Here is a 7,500-nt window from a genome sequence, read left to right on the forward strand (position 1 = left end):
CAGCTGATGGTGGGGTGGAGGAGCTGCAGCCAGCGTCCAGCAGCTGATGGTGGGGTGGAGGAGCTGCAGCCAGCCTCCAGCAGCCAGCCTCCAGCAGCTGATGGCGGGGTGCAGGAGCAGCAGCCAGCCTCCAGCAGCTGATGGCGGGGTGCAGGAGCAGCAGGCAGCCTCCAGCAGCTGATGGCGGGGTGGAGGAGCAGAAGCCAGCCTCCAGCAGCTGATGGCGGGGTGCAGGAGCTGCAGCCAGCGTCCAGCAGCTGATGGTGGGGTGGAGGAGCTGCAGCCAGCGTCCAGCAGCTGATGGTTGGGTGGAGGAGCAGCAGCCAGCCTCCAGCAGCCAGCCTCCAGCTAGTGATGGCGGGGTGGAGAAGCAGGCAGCCTCCATCAGCTGATGGCGGGGTGGAGGAGCAGAAGCCAGCCTCCAGCTGGTGATGGCGGGGTGCAGGAGCTGCAGGCAGCCTCCAGCAGCTGATGGCGGGGTGCAGGAGCTGCAGGCAGCCTCCAGCAGCTGATGGCGGGGTGGAGGAGCTGCAGCCAGCGTCCAGCAGCTGATGGTGGGGTGGAGGAGCTGCAGCCAGCGTCCAGCAGCTGATGGTTGGGTGGAGGAGCAGCAGCCAGCCTCCAGCAGCTGATGGCGGGGTGCAGGAGCAGCAGCCAGCCTCCAGCAGCTGATGGCGGGGTGGAGGAGCTGCAGCCAGCCTCCAGCAGCCAGCCTCCAGCTAGTGATGGCGGGGTGGAGAAGCAGGCAGCCTCCATCAGCTGATGGCGGGGTGGAGGAGCAGAAGCCAGCCTCCAGCTGGTGATGGCGGGGTGCAGGAGCTGCAGGCAGCCTCCAGCAGCTGATGGCGGGGTGGAGGAGCTGCAGCCAGCCTCCAGCAGCCAGCCTCCAGCTAGTGATGGCGGGGTGGAGAAGCAGGCAGCCTCCATCAGCTGATGGCGGGGTGGAGGAGCAGAAGCCAGCCTCCAGCAGCTGATGGCGGGGTGCAGGAGGTGCAGGCAGCCTCCAGCAGCTGATGGCGGGGTGCAGGAGCAGCAGGCAGCCTCCAGCAGCTGATGGCGGGGTGCAGGAGCTGCAACCAGCCTCCAGCTGGTGATGGCGGGGTGGAGGAGCTGCAGCCAGCCTCCAGCAGCCAGCCCCCAGCAGCTGATGGCGGGGTGGAGGAGCAGAAGCCAGCCTCCAGCAGCTGATGGTGGGGTGCAGGAGCTGCAGCCAGCCTCCAGCAGCCAGCCTCCAGCTGGTGATGGCGGGGTGGAGGAGCAGCAGCAGACAGCCTCCAGCAGCCAGCCAGCCTCCAGGAGCTGATGGCGGTGTGTGGGAGCAGCAGCCAGCCTCCAGCGTTCAGCCAGCATCCATCAGCTGATGGCGGTGTGAAGGAGCTGCAGCCAGCCTCCAGCAGGTCATGGTGGGGTGGAGGAGCAGCAGCCAGCCTCCAGCAGCTGATGGCGGGTTGCAGGAGCTGCAGCCAGCCTCCAGCAAATGATGGCGGGGTGCAGGAGCTGCAGGCAGCCTCCAGCAGCTGATGGCGGGGTGCAGGAGCAGCAGGCAGCCTCCAGCTGCTGATGACGGGGTGCAGGAGCTGCAACCAGCCTCCAGCTGGTGATGGTGGGGTGGAGGAGCTGCAGCCAGCCTCGAACAGCTGATGGCAGGGTGCAGGAGCAGCAGCCAGCCTCCAGCAGCTGATGGCGGGGCGCAGGAGCTGCAGGCAGCCTCCAGCAGCTGATGGCGGGGTGCAGGAGCAGCAGCCAGCCTCCAGCTGGTGATGGCGGGGTGAAGGAGCTGCAGCCAGCCACCAGCAGCTGATGGCGGGGTGAAGGAGCTGCAGCCAGCCACCAGCAGCTGATGGCGGGGTGGAGGAGCTGCAGCCAGCGTCCAGCAGCTGATGGTTGGGTGGTGGAGGAGCAGCAGCCAGCCTCCAGCAGCTGATGGCGGGGTGCAGGAGCAGCAGCCAGCGTCCAGCAGCTGATGGTTGGGTGGAGGAGCAGCAGCCAGCCTCCAGCAGCTGCTGGCGGGGTGCAGGAGCAGCAGCCAGCCTCCAGCAGCTGATGGCGGGGTGCAGGAGCTGCAGGCAGCCTCCAGCAGCTGATGGCGGTGTGCAGGAGCTGCAGCCAGCCTCCAGCAGCTGATGGCGGGGTGCAGGGGCTGCAGGCAGCCTCCAGCAGCTGATGGCGGGGTGCAGGAGCTGCAACCAGCCTCCAGCTGGTGATGGCGGGGTGGAGGAGCAGCAGCCAGCCTCCAGCAGCCAGCCTCCAGCTGCTGATGGCGGGGTGGAGGAACAGAAGCCTCCAGCAGCTGATGGCAGGGTGCAGGAGCAGCAGCCAGCCTCCAGCTGGTGATGGCGGGGTGGAGGAGCTGAAACCTGGGTCGGACCTGGTCTGCAGCAGGGCCCATTACCACTCAGAAGCTGATGGCAGTGTGTGTTTAGGTCCCTGCGGGGTGGATGAGCTGAAACCTGGGTCAGACTTGGTGTGCAGCAGGGCTCAGCACCCTCCAGAAGCCGATGACAGTGTGTCTTTAACTCCCTGCCTGGTGGGAGAGCTGAAAGCTGGGTCGGACCTGGTCTTTAGCAGAGCTCAGCAGCCTCCAGAAGCTGATGGCAGTGTGTGTTTCATCCCCTGCGGGGTGGGAGAGCTGAAACGTGGGTCGGACCTGGTCTGCAGCAGGGCCCATCACCATCCAGAAGCTGACGGCGGTGTGTGTTTAAGTCCCTGCGGGGTGGGAGAGCCATAACCTGGGTCGGACCTGGTCTGCAGCAGAGCTCAGCAGCCTCCAGAACCTGATGGCAGTGTGTCTTTAATCCACTGCGGGGTGCAGGAGCTGAAACCTGGGTCGGACCTGGTCTGCAGCAGGGCTCAGCAGCCAGCAGAAGGTGACGGCAGTGTGTGTTTAGTTCCCTGCGGGGTGCAGGAGCTGAAACCTGGGTCGGACCTGGTCTGCAGCAGAGCTCAGCAGCCAGCAGAAGGTGATGGCAGTGTGTGTTTAAGTCCCTGCCTGGTGGGAGAGCTGAAACCTGGGTCGGACCTGGTCTATAGAAGAGCTCAGCAGCCTCCAGAAGCTGATGGCAGTGTGTGTGTTTTGGTCCCTGCGGGGTGCAGGAGCAGGAACCCGGGTCGGACCTGGTCTATAGCGGAGCTCAGCAGCCTCCAGCAGCTGATGGCAGTGTGTGTTTAATTCCCTGCCTGGTGGGAGAGCTGTAACCCGGGTCGGACTTGGTCTGCAGCAGGGCCCATCACCATCCAGAAGCTGATGGCAGTGTGTCTTTAATTCCCTGCGGGGTGGAGGAGCAGAAACCTGGGTCGGACCTGGTCTATAGCAGAGCTCAGCAGCCTCCAGAAGCTGATGGCAGTGTGTGTTCAAGTCCCTGCGGGGTGGGAGAGCTGAAACCTGGGTCGGACCTGGTCTATAGAAGAGCTCAGCAGCCTCCAGCAGCTGATGGCAGTGTGTGTTTAAGTCCCTGCGGGGTGGGAGAGCTATATCCCGGGTCGGACCTGGTCTATAGCAGAGCTCAGCAGCCTCCAGCAGCTGATGGCAGTGTGTGTTTAAGTCCCTGCGGGGTGGGAGAGCTGAAACCTCGGTCGGACCTGGTCTATGGCAGAGCTCAGCAGCCTCCAGAAGCTGATGGCAGCGTGCCTCTAAGTCCCTGCCTGGTGGGAGAGCTGAAACCTGGGTCGGACATGGTCTGCAGCAGGGCTCGGCAGCCTCCAGCAGCTGATGGCAGTGTGTCTTTAAGTCCCTGCCTGGTGGGAGAGCTGAAACCTGGGTCGGACCTGGTCTATAGCAGAGCTCAGCAGCCTCCAGCAGCTGATGGCAGTGTGTGTTTAAGTCCCTGCCTGGTGTGAGAGCTGAAACCTGGGTCGGACCTGGTCTATAGAAGAGCTCAGCAGCCTCCAGCAGCTGATGGCAGTGTGTCTTTAAGTCACTGCCTGGTGGGAGAGCTGAAACCTGGGTCGGACCTGGTCTATAGTAGAGCTCAGCAGCCTCCAGCAGCTGATTGCAGTGTGTGTTTAAGTCCCTGCCTGGTGGGAGAGCTGATATCCGGGTCGGACCTGGTCCACAGCAGGGCCCATCACCCTCCAGAAGCTGGTGGCAGTGTGTGTTTAAGTCCCTGCGGGGTGCAGGAGCAGAAACCTGGGTGGGACCTGGTCTGCAGCAGAGCTCGGCAGCCTCCAGCAGCTGATGGCAGTGAGTGTTTAAGTCCCTGCGGGGTGGGAGAGCTATATCCCGGGTCAGACCTGGTCTAAAGCAGGGCCCATCACCCTCCAGAAGCTGGTGGCAGTGTGTGTTTAAGTCCCTGCGGGGTGGAGGAGCAGAAACCTGGGTCGGACCCGGTCTACAGCAGAGCTCAGCAGCCCCCAGAAGCTGATGGCAGTGTGTGTGTGTGTGTGTGTGTTTAAGTCTCTGCCTGGTTGGAGAGCCGATACCTGGGTCGGACCTGGTCTGCAGCAGGGCTCAGCAGCCTCCAGAAGCTGATGGCAGTGTGTCTTTCATTCCCTGCGGGGTGCAGGAGCAGAAACCTGGGTCGGACCTGGTCTATAGCGGAGCTCAGCAGCCTCCAGCAGCTGATGGCAGTGTGTGTGTTAAAGACCCTGCGGGGTGGGAGAGCTGAAACCTGGGTCGGACCTGGTCTGCAGCAGGGCTCAGCAGCCCCCAGAAGCTGATGGCTGTGTGTGTTTAAGTCCCTGCGGGGTGGGAGAGCTGAAACCTGGGTCGGACCTGGCCCGCAGCAGGGCCCATCACCCTCCAGAAGCTGATGGCGGTGTGGGTTTAAGTCCCTGCGGGGTTGAGGAGCTGAAACCTGGGTCGGACCTGGTCTGCAGCAGGGCCCATCACCATCCAGAAGCTGATGGCTGTGTGTGTTTAAGTCCCAGGGGGGTGGGAGAGCCATAACCTGGGTCGGACCTGGTCTGCAGCAGGGCTCAGCAGCCTCCAGTTGCAGATGGCAGTGTGTGTTTAGTTCCCTGCGGGGTGCAGGAGCTGAAACCTGGGTCGGACCTGGTCTATAGCAGAGCTCAGCAGCCTCCAGAAGCTGATGGCAGTGTGTCTTCAATTCCCTGCGGGGTGCAGGAGCTGATACCTGGGTCGGACCTGGTCTGCAGCAGGGCCCATCACCATCCAGACGCTGATGGCAGTGTGTGTTTAAGTCCTAGTGGGCTGCAGGAGCTGAAACCTGGGTCGGACCTGCTCTATAGTAGAGCTCAGCAGCCTCCAGAAGCTGATGGCAGTGTGTCTTTAAGTCCCTGCGGGGTGGGATAGCTGAAACCTGGGTCGGACCTGGTCTGCAGCAGGGCCCATCACCATCCAGACGCTGATGGCAGTGTGTGTTTAAGTCCTAGTGGGCTGCAGGAGCTGAAACCTGGGTCGGACCTGCTCTATAGTAGAGCTCAGCAGCCTCCAGAAGCTGATGGCAGTGTGTCTTTAAGTCCCTGCGGGGTGGGATAGCTGAAACCTGGGTCGGACCTGGTCTGCAGCAGGGCCCATCACCCTCCAGAAGCTGTTGGCAGTGTGTCTTCCATTCCTAGTGGGGCAGGGGAGCAAAGACCTGGGCAGAGGAGCGCCTGTCTGCATCCGATCCGGCCCCTCAGCAGCCCGCCGTGAGCCTTAGAGAACCCCCCCCCCCCCCCCAGCGGGCTCCAGGAACCGGGCCCTGCGTCGGACCCAGCTCAGTAAGGCCCTCCCTCGGGCCCTGCAGCAGGTGGCCCCGTCTATGCAGTCGAAAACCCCGCGAAAATCGGTGTAGAAACGCCCGAGAGGCGTGGTGCGGTTCCCCCGGCCGGTACCGGGTCCGGACCGGTCCGGAAGTCCACCCAGAACACTGCCTGGGGCTTCTGGGCGGCTCCCCAGGCGCAGGCAGTCGAAAACCGCGTGAAAATCGGTTCAGAATTGACAAAACGGCGACCTCGTCGCTCCAAAAACTAAGTCCAAACTAAGCCTTTCGCTTATCGCTTAACGCTTAAGGCGGTCGGCCTTATGGCCAGTAAATGAAAAGTGCCTGCGCCCCTGGAGGTTTTGGAAGGTGCGAGCGATGACCATGCTCGGGTTAGTAGGTGAGGCCATCGGAAAACCAGCGTGAGTTGGCGGGTTTGGGTGGCAATCTATTCCAGGCAGAGTCGACTATCTCTGGGCATCAATTTTGGGATTTTTCCGGCTCTGGTTCTGGGAGAAACGCAGGGGCAAAGTGCACGAGCCGCGGCCGATTTTGGTGGCCTGTCCCTGGGCACAAAGTCTGAGGAGTGTGGGCCTGGTTCTCCGAAAAATACCAGTCTGCTGGAGCTCACTCCCATGGCTCCAGGGGGCACGGCACACCCCCCGGTAGCCGACCAAAGTGCTCTACTCGGGCCAGACTCGGACCCACGACCCGGGGTGAGAACCACAACTACTGGTCATCCTTTTGACCTCCAGGGGGCGCGGCAGAGCCTCCCCAGTCCGACGCAAGTGCCCCACTTGGGCCATACTCAGACCCACGGCCCGGGGCGAGAACCACAACTACTGGTCATCCTTTAGACCTCCAGGGGGCCCGGCACAGCCTCCCTAGACCGACACAAGTGCTCCACTTGGGCTGTACTCTGACCCAAGTCCCGGTGCGAGAACCACAACTACTGGTCATCCTTTAGACCTCCAGGGGGCCCGGCACAGCCTCCCTAGGCCGACACAAGTGCTCCACTTGGGCTATACTCTGACCCAAGTCCCGGGGCGAGAACCACAACTACTGGTCATCCTTTTGACCTCATGGTCATCCTTTAGATCTCCAGGGGGCCCGGCACAGCCTCCCTAGGCCGACACAAGTGCTCCACTTGGGCTATACTCTGACCCAAGTCCCGGGGCGAGAACCACAACTACTGGTCATCCTTTAGACCTCCAGGGGGCACGGCACACCCCCCGGTAGCCGACCAAAGTGCTCTACTCGGGCCAGACTCGGACCCCGACCCGGGGTGAGAACCACAACTACTGGTCATCCTTTAGACCTCCAGGGGGCCCGGCACAGCCTCCCTAGTCCGACACAAGTGCTCCACTTGGGCTATACTCTGACCCAAGTCCCGGGGCGAGAACCACAACTACTGGTCATCCTTTAGACCTCCAGGGGGACCGGCACAGCCTCCCTAGACCGACACAAGTGCACCACTTGGGCCATACTCTGACCCAAGTCCCGGGGCGAGAACCACAACTACTGGTCATCCTTTTGACCTCATGGTCATCCTTTAGACCTCAAGGGGGCACGGCAGAGCCTCCCTAGTCCGACACAAGTGTCCCACTTGGGCTATACTATGACCCAAGTCCCGGGGCGAGAACCACAACTACTGGTCATCCTTTAGACCTCAAGGGGGCACGGCAGAGCCTCCCTAGTCCGACACAAGTGTCCCACTTGGGCCATACTCAGACCCACGGCCCGGGGCGAGAACCACAACTACTGGTCATCCTTTAGACCTCCAGGGGGCCCGCACAGCCTCCCTAGTCCGACGCAAGTGCTCCACTTGGGCTGTACTCTGACCCAAGTCCCGGGGCGA

This window comes from Nothobranchius furzeri, unplaced genomic scaffold, assembly GCF_043380555.1.
Source record: "Nothobranchius furzeri strain GRZ-AD unplaced genomic scaffold, NfurGRZ-RIMD1 Scf032, whole genome shotgun sequence".
Classification (NCBI taxonomy): Eukaryota; Metazoa; Chordata; class Actinopteri; order Cyprinodontiformes; family Nothobranchiidae; genus Nothobranchius; species Nothobranchius furzeri.